General features: G+C 37.0%; 1 long non-coding RNA gene across 2 annotated transcripts; it reads left to right on the top strand.

The window, feature by feature from the left end:
* The first annotated feature begins 299 nt into the window (after positions 1-299).
* LOC126808569 (uncharacterized) lies at positions 300-23,662 on the top strand. Of its 2 annotated transcripts, none has more exons than XR_007674666.2 (5): positions 300-458; positions 16,919-17,119; positions 18,443-18,513; positions 18,986-19,061; positions 20,756-23,662. It is a non-coding gene; the product is annotated as an uncharacterized LOC126808569 (long non-coding RNA). The 2 variants fall into 2 exon arrangements; XR_007674667.2 differs by lacking the exon at positions 300-458 and adding an exon at positions 1,096-1,232.
* The last annotated feature ends 996 nt before the right edge of the window (positions 23,663-24,658 follow it).

Genomic DNA, 24,658 nt, shown 5'->3' with positions numbered 1-24,658 from the left:
GTCCTAAACCACTTACAAAGGGAACCTTGCCAGAAAAATCTTGATGAACTTTGATGGAGTAAAAAAGCAAACGTTCTACTCACTGAGCAACCGTAGCTCCCACTTCATTTCGAATCCGGACACGAGATCTCGGTTTTTATTCCCATCTAATCGACTATACGTTGTCCTTCGCGCCTTACACCACTGACAAGGAGGAACCCTCGCCTTTTCGCGGCGAGAAGTCCAGATTATGAAATGTCCGCAATAGGCTTCCATACATCGCCGACCTGCTATCGAATTTCATGCTCGAACGATAAAATCCGCATTGCTCTAGATAACAGTCAAGTGTCACGTGGTACATTTGTTTGGGTTTAGTGTCGAGCGTGGTCTATAGATATTATATTAGTTACTGTTTGAGGGATTTAGAATACATAGTTATTATATGATTTAATAGTAAAACGACTGTAATGGATAACAAGGTACGTCTACTATATTTATTATCGTATATATGTAAACAAATTTGTTCCGGATGCGTGATTGATGTTGTTAATAGGGCAAAATGTAATAAAAAAAACAGACCTATTTTTCTACCCCGTCGAGAGACAGAGAGAGAGAGACAGACATACAGAGACAGAGAGACAGCTAGAGAAATGGTGTTGAACGTCCACTCGACACAAACTAGGTCATTTCGGGACTAACACATGGTTCAATTTTATTTCAATAATTCGCTTGCGCGTAGGGGTTTTTAGCAGTGGGAGGAAATCGGAGGACCTGGAGAAAACCCACAAGGTTGGACAGGCACGCCGCTACTCCTTGTCACGTACAACCGGGAAATCGTAACCACGCCAGTTGACTCAATGACAGCCCTTATGATACAGCGCGCAGGTGCTAACCATTCGCCCCCCCCCCCTTAACTTTCGAAATTATTAGCCTATTATTATTATTATTATTATTATTATTATATAGTTTCTAGCGAGGGCTAAATGAGACTCTCATCGCGTTGAGTGTCTGTTGATTTTGTTGTCTTTTGTGTCCCTTTAAACTTATGAATTTGTGAATTTCACGTCATAATGAATGTCTGTATCGTGATTTTAGTCAAATGCACACCTATCCAGGTAATAGTTAACTGTCACGTGGTTTGGTTTAAAGGTGAAGGGTCTACACTAAGATTAAATTAATTCATTTCCTGGTCTGATACGTTAGAAAACCTTGTTATATAATTTTCATTTTAGTATTGTATACTATTAATTAAGGTACGTAATTGTTAAGTTTCTATCATCAAACTGTATATAAAGATTATAAGATAAGATAAGAAAAGATGCTTATTGCATCAAAACGTCCATTATGGACAGCATGCATACATATACACTTAGACCATGGACTTTATAATCCATGGTTAGACATAGTCATATATATTTAATAATACATATTACATAGACAACTCAATACATTCATACAAACAGTATACTACATGTATATCGAAGGGTTTCAGTTATATGTAGATGCCACCAAATTTGATTTAGATATCTTATCAAAAGCCAAAAACACATATAAAGCCACTGCCTTGGCAATCAATTTTGGTGGGTTAAAGAGATTAAGAAAATTGTAGGAAATCTTAGGATTTGCTGAGAGGGCTGGATATATAAATTGGCTTGGCGTATTTTGTCATACTTGCTACAGTATATCAACATGTACTTAACTCTTAACGTCCATGTGTAGAATGTTAGCTGATTTCTTTGTCTGCTGGTTATGTTAGGGTTTAAATCTAAGCAGGCTAATGAAACTGTACATACTTAACTATACAGACATTTCGTTTCAACCTAATCAATTGGCAATGTGGCCTACATAGATAAGGCGAAGTGTTAGGATTTCCCCCACACCATTCGGGAAACATAGATCCACCTACTTCATACTTCGAGAAACTACATAGAAAACACTCATAATTTTGAATTTTTTTCAAAAATATAATTTTTTACTGCCATGTGATGAAAAATGTACAAAATTTACATGTAGCATCTCTCAAAATACCAATAATTTTCCATTTTTTTAAATATCCGGACGGACAAGAAATATATTTTTAGAATCTGTGGACAATATGCAAACAGAAAAAATGCAAACCAGTTGCAATGATTGTAATATTAGAGATCTATACTGAAACATGTATGCCTACCCCCTGAACATGCCACTGATTGAATTAATCTAATCTATGGTTGCAGAACTTACATTACCAAAGGAATCTGTCTAACAGCTATGTTTTACCATCCCTGGCTAACATATGCACATATAAACTAAAATAGGTGCAATAAATATGAATTATGGTTAAAAATAGGCCTTGATGAATGAAAAAAATGCCATATTTGGTCTATGATCACCCCTCTCTAACAGAAGGGTCACAGAATACACAATTTTCACAAATTTGGGAATATTTCAATGTTTCCAACATCTCAAACCTCAGAGGCATATTACAAATTTGTATTGCAATCCTTGTGCTGAAGCAAGATGTCTGGAACTTTACATTAATTTCCTGAAAAAAGAAGTCAAAAAAGTAGTCATGACAGAGTTGACAACATAAAAAGAGGCCTGAAAAGGAGAAAAATTAACATTTTATTGTTTTATAGGCAACATAAATGCAGCAAACACCACAAATGCTGGATTTTGATAAGAAAATATTGAACATTAAACTGACATTTACACATCTACACCAGTTTTATATCTGGGTCTGGTCTCATTGGCCTGAAATGCCCCAGGGTTCTACGTTTGACTCTGAACAAATAAGGGTTAGAAATCCTTGAAATGCACAAAAAAAATATTTTTGGGTGAAAAAAAACATTCTTAGCTGTAATTCAACCACAAATTCCAATTAAGATCATTTACATGTCAACACAGGTGCATTTAAATCCCTCAAAACACATAAATAGAAAAGGGTGGGGTGGGGCATTTATTGCCTCTCTAAACAGAATGATGGAGTAAAAAATGTCTAGAAAGGCTGGGATATTGCTTCCTACATGAAGGAAATGCAAGAATTTAATGTTTCAAAGAAGAAAAAAATGCTTATTCTGGGTAAAATAGTGGCAAAATTGAGCCAACCCCTGTTTTGAACATTTTGTACAAACCCATCTGCTGTACATTATTAACTCAGTGTTACACCAATTTTCAATTTTCTGTAGGAAAGCTGGAGCTATTTCTAAACCTGACAAACATGTAGATCCCATCTAAGTTATATTAGCAAAGAATATTTGGTAATCTGTGTCCATTCCATTTCACATCTGTCATACACACAAAGACTAAATAAACGGTTTCAATTTTATTAAATGTAAGCAGATTTAATACGTAACAAAATTCTCGAAGTATACCTTAGTGTTTTCCACTAAAATCGTTGATTTAGGACTTAATGAAGACAGGCGTGCGCCACACAGTGTGCTATGAGGGCAATTTTACCAGGACAACGGCGCTACGACCTACTGTTATATCGAATTTTAAATGCCAGTGTGTACACGCGACCGCAGTTTTTCGCCCCCCCCCCCCGGAACGACTATATGTTGTCCCCTGCCAGACCCTCTGTCCTGCACCAATGACATGGGGGAACCACGCCGGAAAATCAGGATCGAACACGGAACGTCCGGGTTAGCAAGCCAAGGTCTTACTCACTGAACCACTATGGCTCCCTAGAATTTATAGTTTTGTAACTGTGATTGTTGGCGAGAGTGTAGGTTAGGTATAGGGTAAGCATTGGGGCTAGGTCCAGGGTTAGGGTTGGAATTAGCGCTAGTCCAGTTTACATCTCGTGACCTATGACGAAAAATTGAGCTGGCCTTACTTCACCCGAGCAGACAGGTTGACAGTTAATGACACATTTACATATTTGTCCTATGGACGCCCGTGGCTATTTTGCATGGAATCCAGTAAATTTTCTATATAAATATGCCATAAATTTATTGGAAATAACTACCGTATAAATACTGTCGTGGCAATGCAACTTTAATTCGTGACTGAAACGAGAGACACCCTTCTATTGATAGCAAGCTGCATTTTATTTGCTTTTTAAATGAATTTAATTCAGCAATCACAACATATAAAACGGGTGAAAAAAAGATATGAAATGTAAAGATAGCAACGCCCTTTTCACCCTTCTCGATAATAGCTGCTTTTAATTCGCCTCATTGTCGTGCAAATCTAAAGTACACGCAAGGTAGACTCGGTCGTCCAGAACAAACTTATCCTTTAAATTTCTGAGAAAATGATACTTAACCCGTTTCTTGGTAGGCAACAAAGCCTTGTATAATGACATGGTTAATATAGTCAAACTACAGGGGCTGCCCCTTTTATGATCAATAGACATACCTGTTATATAGGCATACCTGTAAAATAGTCTTGCCTGTGGCATAGGCATACCTGAAACATAGACATAACTGTAATACAGAAATGAAATGAAATGAAATGAGGTTTAACGTCCTACTGTTCCGCGCTCCGAACTGGGCTAATGAAGACGGACATACAGTGTGCTATGAGGAAATTTTGCCCGGACAGCGGCACTACGACCTACGGATCCTTTACGTGCACGTCAATGTGTACACGCGACCTCGGTTTTGCGCCCGAATGACTAGACAGATGCACCTGTCAGCCCCCCCCCCCCCGTCCTGCATCTGTAATATAGACCTAACTGTAATACTAATTATTTATCAATTATACATGTAATTATATCACGTGATATTCTGGGTTTAATTCTCAGGTTTCTTTCAATCCAATAAGTCGATCGTACTACATTACGAAATAAGCGACATCCACATCGGTTCAAATGGGGACATCTCACTGTGCCCCCTGCTATTGTTCTCATGGGGGGGATTAATCAAGCAAGGGGATTATTGAATACAATGGTGTTAAAAGTATAGTCTGTTTTTTTAAACTACTAGGTTTAAACTAATTAACAACTTTATTCACAATAAATTTCATAAAAGTAACAACAAATACATGTATCAAACATAAATCATAACCCTACTAAATGTGATATGGCGTCAGTATATTCAATTGCACTTTTTAGATCATTAATAGATTCTTCTACTCTTTTATATTTTCGTCTTTTAGGGGGCAATCGTCCCCCGTTATCCAATTGAACTATTGTATTTTCAGTAAAAGTCTGCTGGTGCTATTGGGTTTTGTATTTTTTACTCTGTACTTATACCCAAAATTAACTAAATTTTGACCTCCTTGAGAATTAGGAATAAACCCTATGCGAACTTGAGCCATTTTAAAAGATATAATGTAATTGGGGGTGACAACTATCCTTATATAATGATAGTGAGTTTCTAATCATATATTTGATTGATTTATGAGTACTGTCTGAATGAAAGGTAGGTGAATAATATTTAAGATACTCGTTAACCGATGACACGTGAATTTAACTTATATATTTTAATCATTAAAATAATTAAATTTTAACTAGGTGAACAGTACTAATAAGGATACAGTCTATAATCCTTTGTTTACTTAAATTTTCACACCACTACCCTATAACACCAGTTGATTGGGGGGGCACAGTGAGATTAAACCGTTCAAATACCTGACGTTAATTAACTTGGGTTGATCACAGGTGTTGAAAACTGTTTATAGTAGAAATCTCCGATCAATTTTTACATTGAAGGCTCTTTACACTGCGGAGGGTCGTTTTCGCTATCCTGGAAGTCGAAAGGCCATCGATATTTTCTAGCGATGTTCCCTGGTGCGGGATACAGGGCATGGCAAGTGACAACGTATAGTCGTTCTGATGGTACGAAAATTCGAGGTCTCGTGTACACATCGGCGTGTACGTAAAATATCCGTTGTCCGGGCATTTCTGGTTTCGAATCCCCGGTTGTACGTGACAAGGAGTAGGGTCGCAAGCGAATTATTGAAATAAAATTAAACCATATGTTAGTCCCAAAATGACCTAGTTTGTGCCGAGTGGACGTAACCCCCCCTCTCTCTCTCTCTCTCTCTCTGTCCGGGCATTTCATTAGCCCAGTTGGGACATAACAGTAGGACGTTAAACCCAATTTCATTTCATTACTTTGAACTGTTTATTTTAATCTCAGTCAAAAGCTCTGTGATAAAAGAAATACCAACGTCCACATGTCCGGTGGTGTTGGAGTTTATTGGCTAGTGTTATCACATTATCCTTAGAAGATTGAGGACAAAGTTGTTGGTTACGTCGCTATCGGACACCACACCCCCTCGCATTACACACACACTAAAGAGAAATTACCACAAGTTAGTCTGTTTGATTTGGGTCAAAATAAAGTATCGAATTGCATTATTTCTCTCTAATAGTGATGGGGCTTGCTGTATAGGATTTTAATTTTAGTATGTTTTAGTTTTCTCTTAAGGATCCTTGTGAACGCTCTAACGTCAAAAGTTATCATCCGATCTTTCTGAAAATTATATGCATTATTTAGATTACTGAAACGAAGAAGTCTATTGAATTTCAGCAATTTACAATAATTACTTCTAGAGTTATTGTCCTTGTTTCACTTTGTTAAACCTTGTTAATGCTGGATTGATGAAAGTTATCATCTGATATGTATGAAATTTATATGCATCCTTTAAATTTGTGAAACAGGTCTATTGAATTTCCGCAATTTCCGTCAATAATTTCTAGAGTTATGGCGATTGTGAATGTTTGAATGTGATCATGTCGATGTGATCTGTATGAATTTTATATGCATTATTTAAATTAGTAAAACGAAAAAGCCTGTCAAATTTCAACAATTTCTGTAGATTACTTCCAGAGTTGAGACCCTTGTTTCAGTTTGTAGAACCTTGTAAACCCTCAAACGACAAAATTTTTGATCTGATCTGTATGGAATTGTCTTGTAAAGGCCCCCAATTACCTACAAAGGAATAAATATGCGACAACCCTTGTTGACCGCCCGGACGATTTAGCTGCTGTGGGCGTATGTTTTGTTGCCTGGTAACCTATCTTTAAATATATCAACGTTACACATCAATGAAGGTTGAGTTCAAATTTCGTAACAATGATCACTCCTTGTACGCAAATAGTGTAAAAATAGGTAATACCAAGGTTGTGGACCCCCTAGAAGTCGCGATTTTTATGAAACTTAAAATATTTCTTTATATCCCAAATATCTCAGTCCATTTCGATATTCGCGCATTTCAGACTATAACTTTCTGGATTATGGCCCCTGATAGTACGAAAAACTGTTTTTGTTTGTAGCTTGTTCTCTGTCCATCTCTTGGGTAGCAACCGGTTAACTTCTATATTTGACGTCTTGTCCCTTTAAACGTCTGTATTTCAAAAGAATGTATTATGAGTCAAATTTATGACGTACATCATACCTACTTATCAAAAATATGTCACTTTAACCTGAATTACTCTTGTTCAACCTTTGTTTATATTTCACACTTAACCACAATATGATTATCAGTAAACTGGCCTTAAAGTGGCATTATCCCTTAATTAATCCTTGAGACACAGTGGGTAACTGGGTAAGACGCTGGCTCGCTAGCCGGGAGGTCGCGTGTTCGATCCCTGCATTGGCCGAGAAAGTTCATCCAGATTTTCCGACATGGTTTCCGCTTGTCAGTGATGCAGGATGGACGGCTTGACAAGGACAGCTGTCTAGTCGTTCGGATGGGACGAAAAATCCGAGGCCCCGCGTATACATTGGCGTGCACATAAAAGATCCCTTGGCAGTTGGAATTCTATATAAGAGTAGGCCCTAGTGCCGCTACCCGGAAAAATTTCCCCCATAGCATACTGTATCGCGTATTAGTCTAGTATAGAATCAGAACAGTAGGACGTTAAACCCCAACTGATTGCAATTCATTTCTTAATCAATCCATGTTTTACATTTGAATTTATATTTTCAAAAATACATATTTTTTATCAATAAATTTTGATGAATGCTCTTTTTAGTTGTTAATATTATTATTTTTTTTTCTAAACTAATGCCACTTTTAATCATATCTGCTATAGACCGATTTACATAAATATAATTGAAAACATGACCAGGAATTATGACATTTAATTAATGACAGCTGTGTTTTAAACAGTAGTTATCATTATTATAATTGTAAACATGTTACTGGTATTATTATTGTTGTATTATATTACATAACAATTATTTTGTTAAAATTATTTCCAACCCAGTGTGACACGGTGTCAAATAATGTTATAATTATAATAATAATAATAATAATATTTCTCCATTTTGTTTTATATAAACATGTATATATATATTGAAATCTTTATTGATTCAAGTTGGTATTAGTATTTTTTATAAGTATTATAAGTATTAATTTTATGATTTCATAATTCTATATTTGTTCCATTGTAAAGCACCACTGAACACGAATATGTGAAATGGGAGGGGGCTATAACAAATGTTTGTTGTAATAATAATAATAATAATAATAATAATAATAATAATAATAATATCACATTTACATAAAAAAAAAAACTAAATCAACGAAAGTAATTAAAATAAATTGTTATAATCTTTTTAACATTAATCTTTTAATCGATAAAATAAATTTTCTTGTCTATGGACAATACAGACAGTTTCAAATAAATCATTTAAGATTAATGAAACACAATTTTAGAAAGTTAGTTTTATTGAATCGGGTTGATTAGCAACTCAGGCATGTCTATTCGATTAGACATATATAGACACAACACATATTAGTACAGATATTACTGATTGCTCCCAGCTAGTATAGCCGTATGAAGACTATGGATTCCATTGATTTCAGGTCGCTATCTCGTTAATCAATTAATTATAAAATATTTCCTATAATTGGTAATAAGCTAACAAACTCGTCAGTCTAATATTGCACACCTTCTACAAGTCTATCTCGATTACTACAAATCAAATCTACTGACAATATAAAACTAAATATTAGTAGACTGTTACAGAATTATTTTATAAGAGCTAAATTTAGCTATTGCAGGTCTTTCTTTGTATAAACTGTTAATTAGACATGTATTAACAAAACACGACTATAATCAACTCTCTATGGCATCGAATACTCGAGATTTTAACTAGATTAGAACGGTTCGCCATTTAAAAATTTAATTTAACAAGAGCATCGCTAATGCTGCAATATACGTCCACATTCCAGCTTTGATTGATATGGTACTTTATAAAATGAAGAGAATGAAATATGAAATCGCTGTAATATGACACGAGGCAAAGAAGGCTAGGCATTGGGTTTGTTTTGCCAAATTTACAGACAAAATATTATCAAAAAAGTGGGTATGACACTGCCTCAGGAGGTCGGGGCATGCACCAAAATAAATAGTTGATGTCTTTACAGTATAAAGAATAAATATGCAAAGTTCCAAGATGATCCATTCAGAATTGCAGCCTGTAGATGATAAATACAAAAATTGGGTGTGGCTCTGCCCCTGGGGGTTGAATATGGAACAATATAAATAAGCACCAGCCTGTTATTGAAATGACATCAATAGTTGCCATCCTTAGGGTATAAGGAATAAGTATACCAAGTTCCAAGATAATCCATTCAGTATTGTGGCCTTCGCCCCTGGGGTTCAGGGCATTCACCAAAATCAATAGTTGATGCCCTTAGGCTATAAGGAATACATATACCAAGTATCAAGTTGATCCATTCAGAATTGCGGCCTGTAAATGACAAACACAAAAATTGGGTGTGGCGCTGCCCCTGGGGGTCGGCACATGTAGTTGTCATCCTTAGGGTATAAGGAATAGGTATGCAAAGTTTCAAAAGGATCTGTTAAGAATTGTGGCCTGTAGGCGAAACACAAGACACACAACTATTGATGTTTTCATTTCAATAGCAGGGTGGTGCATATTTATATTGTTCCATATTCAACCCCCAGGGGGTCGAGCATGCACCAAAAATAATAGAGGACAGCCTTAGAGTATAAGGAATAAGTATAAAAAAAGTTTTCAAGACGACTGATTAAGCATTGCATGCTGTAAGTGACATACTGACACACAAAATAAAAATGGGCGTGCCTCTGCCCCTGGGGGTTGGACATTCACCAAAAACTATAGGGATGTTCCTTAGGATAGAAGGAATAAGTATGCAAAGTTTCAAGGTAATATGTTAAGGAATTTGGTCTGTAGATGACAAACAAATAAATACAAGAAATGGGCGTGGCTCTTCCACTGGGGGTCGGGCATGCACCAAAACAAATAGGGATCATCCTTAGGGTATAAGGAATTCATACGCATTTTTTTTCAAGACAATCGATTAAGAATTGTGGCCTGTAGGCGATACACAGACACACAAAAAGAAAAGGGGTGTGGCTCTGCCCCTGGGGGTTGGGCATGCACCTCAAACGATAGGGGTGTTCCTTAGCGTACAAAGAATAAGTATGCAAAGTTTCACGTTGATACGTTAAGAAATGCGGCCTGTACATGCCAAACAAATACAAAAAATTGGTGTGGCTCTGCGCCTTGGGGTCGGGCATGCACCTAAAAAAATAATAGTGATGATCCTTAGGGTATAAGGAATAAGTATGCAAAGTTTGAAGTGGATTCATTCAGAAATGCGACCTGTAAATGACAAACAAATACAAAAAAAGGATGTGGCTCTGCCCCTGGGGGTAGGGCATGCACCAAAAACAATAGGAATCATCCTTAGGGTATAAGGAATAAGTATGTAAAGTTTCAAAACGATAAGTTAAGAATTGCGCCCTGTATGCAACATACAAAAACCCAACAAGAAAATGGGCGTGGCTCTGCCCTGGGGGCGTGGCTCTGCCCTGGGGGTTGGGCATGTACCAAAAACATAGTGATGATCCTTTGGTATAAGGAATAAGTATGCAAAGTTTAAAGTGGATTCGTTAAGAAATGCAACCTATAAACGACAACCAAATACAAAAAGAGGATGTGGCCCTGCCCCTGGGGGTAGGGCATGCACCAAGGGCATGCGCCAAAAACAATAGGGATTATCCTTAGGGTATAAGGAATAAGTATGTAAAGTTTCAAGACGATAAGTCAAGAATTGTGCCCTGTAGGCAACATACAAATCCCAAACAGAAAATGGATGTAGCTCTGCCCCTGGGGGCTGGGCATGCACCCCAAACGATAGGGATGTTCCTTAGGGTACAAAGAATAAGTATGCAAAGTTTCAAAATGATACATTAAGAAATACGGTCTGTAGACGACAAACAAACATAAACGAAAAATGGGGTGGTTCTGCCCCTGGGGGTCGGTCATGCACCAAAAACAATAGGGATCATCCTTAGGGTATAAGGAATAAGTATATACACACACACACACCCACAGATGACTGCATAATACGTCCACATTATGAATGTGGACGTATAAAAATGTATAAATGGAATTGATATTGCTGTATTTGGTTGATTCTGCGTCCATTTGATAACACGAGTGCAATTCTAATTTGGAAATCTGTTTTACGGTTTCATTGGTACCGGAAGTGACATGAATTCAAGGGTAACTTGGCACTGGAAGTGATATAAGTTCAAGGGTAACGTGACACCGGTGAAACCCGTCATTACTGCATCGCAGTTCTAGTTACTACTCGTTTCTATACATGAACATCAAGATTATGATGGCATCTAACCATGGTTTTTTGATGTAATTGTACTGATTACTATCTACATAGGACACAATTCAATGGAATACAAATATTGTTTATTTCTGAATACTGAGTTACCTTTAAACTAGGCTTCTCTAGTCCTCTACACACTAGAGAAGCCTCCTTGAAACATCACTCTGTAATGAACAGTAGTTGTATTCAATACAATTGTGTGCTGTGTAATTCCAGTTCCACTAAAAGATGAACTTGACTACCAGCCTTCTAGCACATTGAGTTTCCATGAAAGAATGAATGAAATGCAGATAAATGGCTATTTTTATGCACCATACTCCATACAGTGTGCTATGAGTGAAATTTCGCCCGGACAGCAATTGAATTCCAACTGTCAAGGGTTCTTTTACGTGCATGTCAATGTGTACATAGGACCTTGTTTTTTTTATCCCATCTGAACAATTAGATGATGTTCCTTGCCAGTCCCTCTGTCCTGCCTTCGAGTTACTAAGCAAACATGTTATAACTACCTGCTCATCATCTGTTGTTTGTACTGGATAATCACGTGCTTTTATTAGGTACTCCTTGGCAACATCTTTATTCCCCAGTCTCTCATACGTCTTGCCCAACATCAATAAATTCATACTATAGAAATTTGGTTCCACTAAAACAAAACTAGAAATGGGCGTGGCTCTGCCCCTGGGGGTCGGGCATGCACCAAAAACAATAGGGATCTTCCTTGGGGTATAAGGAATAAGTATACCAAGTTTGAAGAAAATCCAGTAAGAATTGCGCCCTGTAGGCGACACAAAGACACACGAAAAGAAAATGGGAAATGGGCGTGGCTCTGCCCCTGGGGGTTGGGCATGTACCCCAAACGATAGGGATGTTCCTTAGGGTACAAAGAATGTGTATGCAAGATTATAAGTTAAGAAATGTGGCCTGTAGACGACAAACAAACAAATACTAGAAATGGGCGTGGCTCTGCCCCTGGGGGTCGGGCATGCACCAAAAACAATAGGGATCTTCCTTGGGGTATAAGGAATAAGTATACCAAGTTTGAAGAAAATCCAGTAAGAATTGCGCCCTGTAGGCGACACAAAGACACACGAAAAGAAAATGGGCGTGGCTCTGCCCCTGGGGGTTGGGCATGCACCCCAAACGATAGGGATGTTCCTTAGGGTACAAAGAATGTGTATGCAAAGTTTCAAGATTATTAGTTAAGAAATGTGGCCTGTAGACGACAAACAAACAAATACTAGAAATGGGCGTGGCTCTGCCCCGGGGGGTCGGGCATGCACCAAAAACAATAGGGATCTTCCTTGGGGTATAAGGAATAAGTATACCAAGTTTGAAGAAAATCCATGAAGAATTGCGCCCTGTAGGCGAACCACAGACACACACACACACACACACACACACACACACACACACACATACATACATACACACACACACACACACAGACAGGGGCGACGGCATAATACGTTCACATTATGAATGTGGACGTATAAAAATGGGAAAGCGAGGCTAAGTCTCGAATATACCAGTGCCCTGGTTACCACAATGCACACATTTTGTGAAAACTACTGTGATAACTTGGTTCAGAATGAAGTAATTGTATGAAATTTTCAATGGTCAGCTCTTTATCTAAATCTTACACAATTAATTTATCTTTAAATAGACAGATAACCTTGTCTATTGCCGGGTGTTTTTCTGGCTTTTATATAAAATATTATTAAGACATTTATTCACACGACAAGCCTATAATCAACTTCCTGGATCATCAGATGGCATTGATATTGAGTGGATTAATAGACAACGCCCGCGTTAAACGTTAATATTGTAGACCAAGTCGAATTTTTCTGCTAATGCATGTCGTCACTCCCTGACACTGCCGATTTAAAGGACTGGCAATCGAGACTTGGTTTATTGTCATGGCAATGGTACTTGCCAAAACCGGGTACAAATAAATTTAAATGAAATTTTCAAAATTACTCATTTTTTAGTATCTATTTTGGAATCTTTACAATAAGAACTGTCAATACTTTCTTTAAATCTTACCAGCTATCTCTAATATGCCGTAGAAAATATCGTTCCCCCTTGTCAGTGATGCAGGGTGGAGGGCCTGACAAGGAAGCTGTCTAGTCGTTCGGATGGGACGAAAAACCGAGATTATGTGTACACATTGGCGTACACGTAAAAGATCCCTTGACAGTTGGAATTCGATATAAGAATAGGCCGTAGTGCCGCTGTACGGGCAAAATTTCCCTCATCGCACACTGTATGGCGTATGCCCGTCTTCATTAGCCCAGTATAGGAGCAGAACAGTAGGACGTTAAACATCATTTCATTTCATTTCATTTCCGTAGAAAATAAAACAAAAGTACGTATTGATGCTAATGCTGCTGTATTACTGTCCCCTTTGTTTTGCATTTAGCTCCTGTTCAATTTCACTGTAACGACTATAAAAATTTACAAGAAATTTGACTGCTATTAAGAGTTAAATTGTTATCTTATATTTTGGGTATCAGGAAAATAGCATAATTGACTGCTATTAAAAGTTAAATTTGTTATCGTATATTTTTGGATACCCGGAAAATATCATAATTAACACTACGATAAGATTAGAATATGACTGTAAATTTTGATGATAGTGTTCGGTTTGGAGATACATAATATTATATTTTCACAGCACTATAGAACCTGAAATCAATAGCAAAATAATATCTCATGGTTATTAAATTTGACAACGCCCCTTTAAAACATTACTGTCATGTTGATTGTATATGACAATCCGAGGGAAACTGGGTCTACTGTGCCTCCGTGACATACATTGTGAAGATTAGATTTATTAAATGTTTAGAGTTATTTTCGATGCTCGCTTTGTAAAATTTTATAAACGCTGTAATACTTTGTTAAAATGAAATTGACAGAGATTACAGTCAACTATATGGCCACAGATCACTATAACCTAGCCAACCTCTCAACTCGTGTATCCTCCCGCGTCAAAATCCTGAATATATTCACCAAAACGTGACAGAAAATGCATTTTCAAACCATTTTCTTCGATTCTACACCAAAAGTCAACAAAAATCGCCGTGCAAATGGGGGAAAGGGAGAAAAAGACAAAAATAGCATCGACGGCGTAGGAATATGGGTGACGGCGTAGGAATATGTGGTGAACTGTGTCCATATTGTTTCAGGATGTTCTATTAATATCTTCTAGAGTTATTGACCTTGCTTACATGGCAGATTCTTGTAAACACTTCAAACTCAATCAATCCACCTACCACCCACGTGAACCCATAGAACAAGACGGTATTCGTCTCATCACTGTCAATCTTATCGGCTTCATTTAAAACAGAAAGGGGGTGGGGGGTGTTGGATGGCCGAATGGTTAGCACGTGCGCGCTGTATCATAAGGTCCGTCATTGAGTCAGCTGGCGTGGTTTCGAATCCCCGGTTGTACGTGACAAGGAGGAGGGTCGCCTGTCCAACCTCGTGGGTATTCTCCGCGTCCTCCGGTTTCTCCCCACTGCTAAAAAAAACCCTACGCACAAGTGAATTTTTGAAATAAAATTAAACCATATGTTAGTCCTGAAATGAACTAGTTTATGTCGAGTGGACGTTAAACCCCCCTCTCTCTCTCTCTGTCTGTCTCTCTCTCTCTCTCTCGTCTCATACATTGATCGGCCTATATATAGCTTGTTCGTATGTTTAGGGTAGGTCTTTCTCAGAAATCAACAATTCATATAAATTTAAAGCGGTTCTAAGAAAACTACTTAGTCGATTAAACATTACAGGATGTTTGAACGTATCTGTTATTGATAGCAGGATGTGTGACGGTATATATTATTAAATATGGTGTAATGTGATATACATGATAAAACATAGATAATATATAACCACTCGACGTCAGGGTTATTGGATACAAATGAGATTTACTAAAGGTTGCATCTTTAATCAGATTGCGAGTAGATCTAGGGCTATACGGATTGTAGTTGTACAAGAATAAGTTATCTGTAGCACCATGAGCCTTCTGTCTGACGTGGAGAGCGTCTATGGGAAACCGGTCGCCACATCCTACGTATGACCCATGCATCTTTTCTTACTACATATTTCTGTAGCCTTGTGATCGTCTAGAATTTGTTTCTAGCTGTCTTTACTTCTGCTTCACGTTGTGTATTTACTTCTTCCAGTTTCTTAAGACGTTTGTCTTACCAGGAATAATAATGCATAGTTCGCTTCTACATTTTATATAGCATATAACTGAATACAGGTATACAAGCATAGCACAAATTACAATACTATATAGCTAAAACCACTTCTCCACCCTATCCAGCCTCTCGGCTGTCTAGGAACTCAGATGTACCCTCGATCTCTGGAATCTAATGCAAGTCTGACTTACAGGGTTCCCCGGTTTCTTTTAAAGGTATATAAATATCATGCACCATAAAGCGTGATCATGGCCCTGAACTTGTGTAATTAACAAAATGATTGGTTACTTTAAGCTAAATGATGCAATTAGAATAATTCCACTCACGTGTAATTCGGTGGTAAATGAGTGACATATGTTTTCGATAAATCGCTCTTTTTTATGTGTCAACTATCAATTACAGACTAAGTTGATTTAAGTATTTTAAGTACATATCACATATTATGCGAATATGTTATCTCTCGAGCAAACATTCTACTAAAAGTATTACATATCTCCGATTACAGAATTTAAAATTTTAAAATTAGTTAGATTCGATTACGGGTTCAGCTAATTGTAGGTTATATTATGGGGTTTATTCTGCATGGCCACAATAATACTCGATTTAAATCTAACGGGTCAAAGGTTAATTGAAATGAAATGGGGTTTAAAATCCTACTTTTCTGCTCCCACTGGGCTTCCAATGACGGGAAATTTTGTCCAGACAGCAGCGTCACGGCCTATATATTATTATATCGAATTTCAACTATCAAACTTTCTTTTACGTGTACGACTATATGTACATGGGACCACGGGTTTTCGTATCATCCGAAAGACTACACGTTATCCCTTGCCCGGTCCTGCGTCCAGCACCACTGACAAAAGAGTGTTGGGGAGGGGGTGTAAATGTTATCCAGGAACAGCAATCATTGATGTTCGCAATTTATTAATGCTAAAAATGGTAACTACCCTGATTGAATATATTTCTGAACATGTTTTGATTTTTCACAAAAAAAATTGTTGCCAAGCGAGATGTTCTAGAAATGGGAATTTGCGATAATTTCATGCCACAAGCCTTTTCGTCGTTGTATTTGAAAATGCAAACAAAGTTTTTTGTGCAGATTAATTCCTTTTCTTTCTTTATATTATTTGTATATATTTTTATACTTCTTTTTGTAAAATCAATATTATTTTCTATTTCAGATGTCAGCACCTCCCCCATATTCACCAAATGACTATCCCCCACCCCAGCAGGGACATCCCCCGCCTCCACAAGGATACGGACCCCCTCAACAGGGATACGGACATCCTCCACAAGGATATGGACCTCCACAAGGATATGGACCTCCGCAGGGATACGGACCACCTCCACAACAAGGTTATTATGCTCCAGGCCCACAGCACGTACGTATTGCTTAGAACATGTATATGTAACTTAACAGTTGCCAAATATTGCATGCGGATGCTGTTCCTCCGTATTTTAAGAAAATGAGATCGTGCACGAATTAATGTCTGAACTAGATCAATAAAGTATCCATAGAGTTGTTGCCCTTGCTTCGGGCGGAATACGCAAACGTTACTCATGGCGTTTCGTCATCCGAAAAAGAAAACTGTTACAAAGCCATAATGCTAATGCACGGTTCCAACTGATTTGCGATGCGTCACAATATGATTGTTCCTATTGTGTCCACGATCTGGTACGTGCAGATATGTTAGGATACGTTTCGATACGATCAATACGATTGCTACGACTGGCCTCAATATATGGTAAGACCCGATCGGATCACCACGATTACTCCACGATTAAAACCACGATTTCAATCGTAGCACGAATCGTGATAGTGTGAACCTAGCATAAAGCACGGGACACGCTTGATGTGCCTCTACGTGTGATGTCAGATGTCCATGGATATCGTTAGACTACTTCTGTTGAATACTTTTGTTGTTTTAAAACAAATACGAGCCGCATATTTAGTTTAGATGGTAGGAAATGCATTTTTAAAAGAATTCAAGCCAACTTTTTATTCATTATACGCATGTTAGTTAGTACCCATAGAAATGTGGACGTATATTGCCGTCGCCTCCGCCCGTCCGTCAACGATTTCTTGTGAATGCTCCAGCACCAAAAGTTATCATCCGATTGTTTTAAAATTGATATATTTTGTTTACATTGGTGAGATGAAGAATTATATTTAATTATGCCCCCTTGTTTCAATTTGTTGAACCTTGTGAACGCTCTACCATCAAAAGTTATCTGCCGATTGAATTAGTAAAGCGAAAAAGCCTGTGAAAGTTGTGAACCTTGTGAACCCCCAAACGACAAAAATTAAAATCTGATCTGTATGAATTTGCCTTGTAAATCTCTCCAATTACCTACAAAAGAATAAATATGCGACAACCCTTGTCGACCGCTTGGAGTGGAGAATATACGTCCACATTTCTATGGGTACTAACATGCGTATAATGAATAAAAAGTTACAACCCTTGTCGACCGCTTGGAGTGGAGAAATGCTCCTTGATGATATTCGTATGTTCTGTTTTATGTCAGCTTGTTTATTCAAAAAACATCTGATTAAAATACAGATCTATATTTCGTTTCGTTTTTTTTGTTGTACTTATGATGGCCAGCACTACAAGTTAAACAAAATTCTGAACTATAAATAACGAAACGAAATAGGATCTGTGTTTTAAACAGATTGTTCAATGTATTTTTATCTTTGTTTTTAGACTAGTTCTAGTACTAGTAATGTAGTCGTTGTTAATCAACCTGGTGCAAGCCATGTTATTGTTCAGCAGAGGTATGTATTACTTTATAATAAATATAGACAGAAATGAGGTTTGAGGTCCACATAACATAACTAGGCCATTGTGGAACCTTTTGAAATATTGTCATTCTTTTTATACTGGATATATCAAGTTGCCCTTTTTATAGTGGATATATCAAGTTGCCCTTTCTATAGTGGATATATCAAGTTGCCCTTTTTATATTGGATATGTCAAGTTGCCCTTTTTATATTGGATATATCAAATTGCCCTTTTTATATTTTTGAGTGACGATTATTGCAAGCAATAAGATCTACTTTAAGTTATATCAATTTTAACTTTACATAGGTTTCTATTGATTTCACAAGCCAGGAAGATCTTTTATACTCCTTTAAATAATCCCAACAGTTTGTAGGCCTATCTTACAATGCACCATAGTGTGACATTAGCTGTAGACAATCATGTATGGTCAACTATATTATTTAATATATACATGTTTTATTACAGACAAGGAGTAAATCATCTGTTACACTGTATTATAAGTCTCTTCTGTCCATTCTGGATCTTTGTCTGGATGATATTGGTAAGTTACGTCCCCTTGTTATCCTAATAAAGCAAGATATTCTAACGATATGGCAGTTACTAGAAGAATCAGATTTTTAGAGAGAGAGAGAAGAGAGAGAGAGAGTCCACTCGATACAAACTAGGTCATTTCGGGACTAACACATGGATCAGTTTTATTTCAATAATTCGCTTGCGGGTAGGGGTGAGTCTTTAGCAGTGGGAGGAAACAGGAGGACCCGGAGAAAACCCACGAGGTTGGACAGAAGACCCTACTCCTTGTCACGTATAACCGGGAAACGAAACCGCGCCAGTTGACTCAATATCAGACATTATGATAAAGCGCGCACGTGCTAACCATTCGGCCATCGAACCCCCTCCCCCACCACCAATAACAAGAAACTAATGTGCTTGTTACATAGCTGTGTACAAACTGTCGTACTCTCCGCATAGCTCCAGTGGGACAACTTCCGGTGTGGTAATGACACGGCTATTAGAGACTGGTGGCAGTCAGAACAACCCAAATACCAATCTGTTTCACAGAGGATTACGAAAGTCTTCTAATATCTCTGTAAAAGATGACTGTCCACAAAACGTGGCGTCACATCACGCGGGTTCAATCATTGGCTCAATGGCGCGTGCATTGTTTACATAAGACGTTACTGGTTCGGGCAGAATGGTGCCTTTTTCTCATTTTAATACCCATTTGCACTAAATAGGAAATATTTTTACCTACAAATACGTCAAACGTCTTTATTTATTTTTCTAATACATCAACAAACGTTTTAGAATTTAATTTGTTGGAGGAAAAATGTTAATATTTGGGGTTCATTAAAGATACATTATGGGAGATTCGTTAACGAGTTGGCAGTTCTCACTATAATAGTTAAAAACTAGATAACGTAAAGGCAATTTGCTGAAAATTTCATTCAAATTGATCCACTATGAACCGAAAACTAAGCGAATGAAATTTCTGCCTAGCCTCGGTCATCATTACTAAAGTCAGTACGATAAACATCATAGTCTCGATTATCTATTTAATCGTTTAATCGAGAAGGAAATTTATGCAGTAAATCGGCTCACAATCCACTTAAGATCGCAGGCTAGCGATGCCATCTAGAGTTGATTATGGTCTGGATAAGTTAATTAATGTCTAATTAATAATTTAGATAACATTTCAGGCCTAAAGAAAGACCTGCAATAGACAGATTTAGCTCTTGCATAATGTATGTTTAAGTCGCATCGATGTCATCCTAGGGAATATTTACTCCTGACCAGTGTGGCCAAATACCATAACTGTTTTTGCTGGGAGATGCTAATTGTAGGCCGGTTGGGGAGGTTCGGGAATTTCCGGAGCCCGAAATGGCCGCTTTTTATAAATGAGTATTTTGGGGAATACTAACCCGAACCCTAACCCTAACCCTTTTAAGAGTGGTAAACTTTGAATTAGATCCAAGTTCAGTCTTCTAAAAAGGGTTAGGGTTAGGATTAGGTTTAGTATTCCCAAAACATTTTATTTATATAAAGCGGCTATTTTGGATTCCGGAAACACCCGAACCGCTCCAACCGGCCTACAATACCATCTCCCGTTTTTGTTTTGTTGGGTTTTTTTTTAAATCTGAGATCAATACACAAATGAATAAAACAAAACGAAGTATCTTCTCAGCAGAAATTATATTGCTGTAGTAAATGTTTCTTATTTTTGATATTTTTCAGTGCTGTGTAGAGGGATGTTAAAGATGTTTTCAGAATCAACAGCCGACCATTTCTTATCCTACCACTCCGTTTTCAAAATAATGGAGATTTTTTTTTCTGATTTGAAAGTGAATGAAATAAATCCAAGATTTATAAAACTATTTAGCCAACCAATCAACCTTAAAATCTTAACTAATTAAATTGAAGGTTCATTTTATTATTCGAATAATCTTAGTTTTTATTATGCGATTGCTGTGCTATTCAATATTCGGTTCATTTTAAATGATATTTTTTTGCCATTTTTGGTGACTATTCAGATGTGTAATCTTTCAAACCAATATTTTCCTGTATCGTTTTACTTCTTTTCAATATTAATTCAATTTCATTGAATTGATATCAGTTAATTTCATTGAACTGATATTAATAAATATTTCCGTTAGAGACAAAAGCCTAACAATTCACACTAACGTTAACAAATACCAAATATTTAATTCGAATAGATATTTAAAGAAAAACTATTCGAAATCGAATATTCGGATATTTGTGTTATCACTGCTAATATTGTATAAATTTGCTGATAATGCCCAATCTGATTACAACACAGATCCTATTTCGTTTCTTTTTTTTATAGTTCAAAATTTCGTTTTACTTGTCTTCACAACACTAGGATCTGGAAGAGTTGTTATGTAACAGGCGTTCTAGTTAATGTGAGGGTAAACCACTAGAAACGTCAACGCTGATTGATTAATCAATGTCTGACGTCGTAGGGTCAAATCCGCTCGTATGACCCCTGACGCGACCTCCCAGTACAACGGGTCAGATCTCCATGTAGTGTTGGCCATCGAAAGTATAAAAAAACGAAACGAAATATAGATCTGTATTTTAATCAAATTGGATAAAGCCTAGATCATTTTATTTTGATTCGGCCATTTGTATTTTACCGTGGAATTTTTCATTAAAGTTTATATAAATATATAGCAAATATCTGGAACTGAATTTCAGTTTAACCAGAAAATAAATTAGCTCCATTTGAAATCCCGTTTTCATTAGCCCAGTCGGTGCAGAACAGGACGTTAGACCTTATTACATTTTACCATTTGATTCACATTCGAATGTATTCGCTCCATTGCTGAATTGCCCCATGTGCGTTTATTTACGGACTTTTACGTGGTCGTAACCGGAATCTCCAATAGCAACATTGCTTGGTGTTGACATGATGAAGAGTATGCAAACACGTTCAATAACAGCTGATTTGCGAAATTCACACAGACAGACAGTCGTAGAATTTACCCTTCCATTTACAGTTTTCTACAATGTTTACATCAAAACCACCATCTGTACAGCCAACTTGATTACTGTGTGCAGTATTAGAGGACCCCCCCCCCCCCCCACACACACACACACACACACACGCTGCTACTGTATAAGTGTTTATTAAAATATACATTAGAAAATTACTATATTCTGATTTATGCGTAAAGCTTAAAATGTCAAGGGGCGCAACTCTTGTTTGGTTGGGGCGGGGTCATTATCACTCGGCTCATTCTTTTTAATGTTACTATATTGTAATTAATATATAATGTTTTATGATATGACAAGATGGTTTATATGATCATCTTCAAACTCTTTACCCTATACAACGTTTCAAAACACTTTATTCTTATATAGGTCTGTCAGGGCCGTAACTAGTTCAGAGCAACGAGGGGGACTGGAAATATTCTCAGAGGTGCTGTAAATTTGACGGACAATGTATATCTGTTGTTTTTATGGTTGACAATTTTATGGTTGCCCCCCCCCCATACACGATACACGATGCCAAATACATGATAATTATAATACAAGAATATTGCAAAGCCTGGGACTTAATCAGTTAGAGATGCTAATCAAAATGTATTGAACATTTGTTATGATTTAAATCCGACTTGCATAGACTCTTTGTCACTTTAACAAAAATAAATTTTAGTAAATAAACAGAATCTTGGATGTGTCCACTTGACACAAACTAGGTCATTTCGGGACTAACATAACGTGGGGGTCTTTAGCAGTGGGAGGAAACCGGAGGACCCGAGAAAAACCACAAGGTTGGACAGGCGATCCTACTCCTTCTCACGTTCAACCGAGGAATCAAACCACACCAATTGACTCCATGACAAACCCACCTAATCTTAAATAGAATGACGATGATAATATAGCCAAAATGAAATCTAAACTTTTCACTGAGTAATGTTTTCATATGTATTTTAGATATTTAGGAAATGTTTTCTTACATATTTTGCATAAATAAAGTTATCGTATGTATTTTACTTAAGCACAGTTTTCATATGTAATATTGTAATATATTTGACATAAGTAATGTTTTTTTTTGTGAGAGAGTGAGAGAGAGAGAAATGGGGTTTAACGTCCACTCGTCACAAACTAGGTCATTCCGGGACTAACACATAGTTCAATTTTATTTTAATAATTCGCTTGCACGTAGGGGTCTTTTAGCAGTGGGAGGAAACCGGAGAACCCGGAGAAAACCTACTCCTTGTCACGTACCACCAGAGAATCGAAATCATGCCAACTGACTCAATGACAGACCTTATGATACAGCGCGCACGTGCTGTAATTTTGTTACAGTTTTTTTTTCCATAAGTAACGGTTTCATGTGTAATTTACAATTGTTACGGGAATTTTGTGTAAGTGATATTGTTAATACTGTTTGTTAGTTATATATGACATCCATGGAAACATAGTAAAACATATCGCTCATGTTTACTTAGAAATGTTATTATAATATTCAAGTAATTTTAATTAAATCGATTTTATTTTTCATAAAAGATATATCAGTATAATTTGTCAATATTGTTTTTTTTTTATAATTGAATAAAGGAATCGACACGTTTATAAAAAAATTTATATAATGCTTATTAAATTTTTATATTAATATACATATGTTTGTCGATTGTTTTGTTTACCGACTTTGACGGGCGTCATTTTAAAATCTCTATTACACCAGGGGCCTGTTTCACGAAATTTTAACTAAGATAAAATCCAAATTTTAGTTATTTGATTGGATAATATTAGATTGATTTTAGTGCTAAGCCAATCAAAATCGAAGTATCTACTAAAATTTGGATTTTATCTTTAGTTAAAATTTCGTGAAACATGACCCAGGTACCACTGTAATCTCTATGGTAACGAGTATGATGGATGCCATTGTTATGATACTGACTATGGTGTGCAGGTGTATGCCATTGTTAATCTCTGTGATACTGACTAGCTAGGACAGGACAGGTAACATTGTTAATCTCTATGATACAGACTAAGACAGGTAACATTGTTAATCTCTGTGATACAGACTAGGACAGGTACATCACTAATCTCTATGATACTGACTAGCACAGGTAACATCATTAATCTCTGTGATACTGACTAGCACAGGTAACATTGTTAATCTATGTCATACTGGTTATGATAGACAATGGCGGGAACTTTCATCATACCTGGCTAAATTAGCTGTGGTACATTTAACATTAAAACACAGATCCTATTTCTTTTCGTTTTTATAGTTCAAAATTTTGTTTTACCTGTCTTTACTACACTAGTTGTTATATAACCCGCGTTCTGTATGATGTGAGGGTTTAGTCAATGAAACGGTATGTTGCGGCGAGTTCTTGGCGTGTGGTGCACGGAAATGTGGGTATCCCAATAGAACATCAACGCTGATTGGTTAATCAACTGACTGACGTCATAGTGTCAACGCTGCTCGTATGACCCCGGAAACGACCTTCCACTACAAATGGGCAGATTTTCCTGTAGTAGAGGCTTGTCTACGATATCACCTTAGGTGGAAGTGGACGTAAAACCCCAGAAACGAACGAACGAATGTAGTAGAGGCCATCGGAAGTAAAAAAAAACGAAATATAGATCTGTATTTTAATC

Source organism: Patella vulgata, chromosome 1 (genome assembly GCF_932274485.2).
Source record: "Patella vulgata chromosome 1, xgPatVulg1.2, whole genome shotgun sequence".
Classification (NCBI taxonomy): Eukaryota; Metazoa; Mollusca; class Gastropoda; family Patellidae; genus Patella; species Patella vulgata.
The sequence above is the reverse complement of the archived record's forward strand: the minus strand, read 5'-3'. Positions and strand labels throughout refer to the sequence as shown.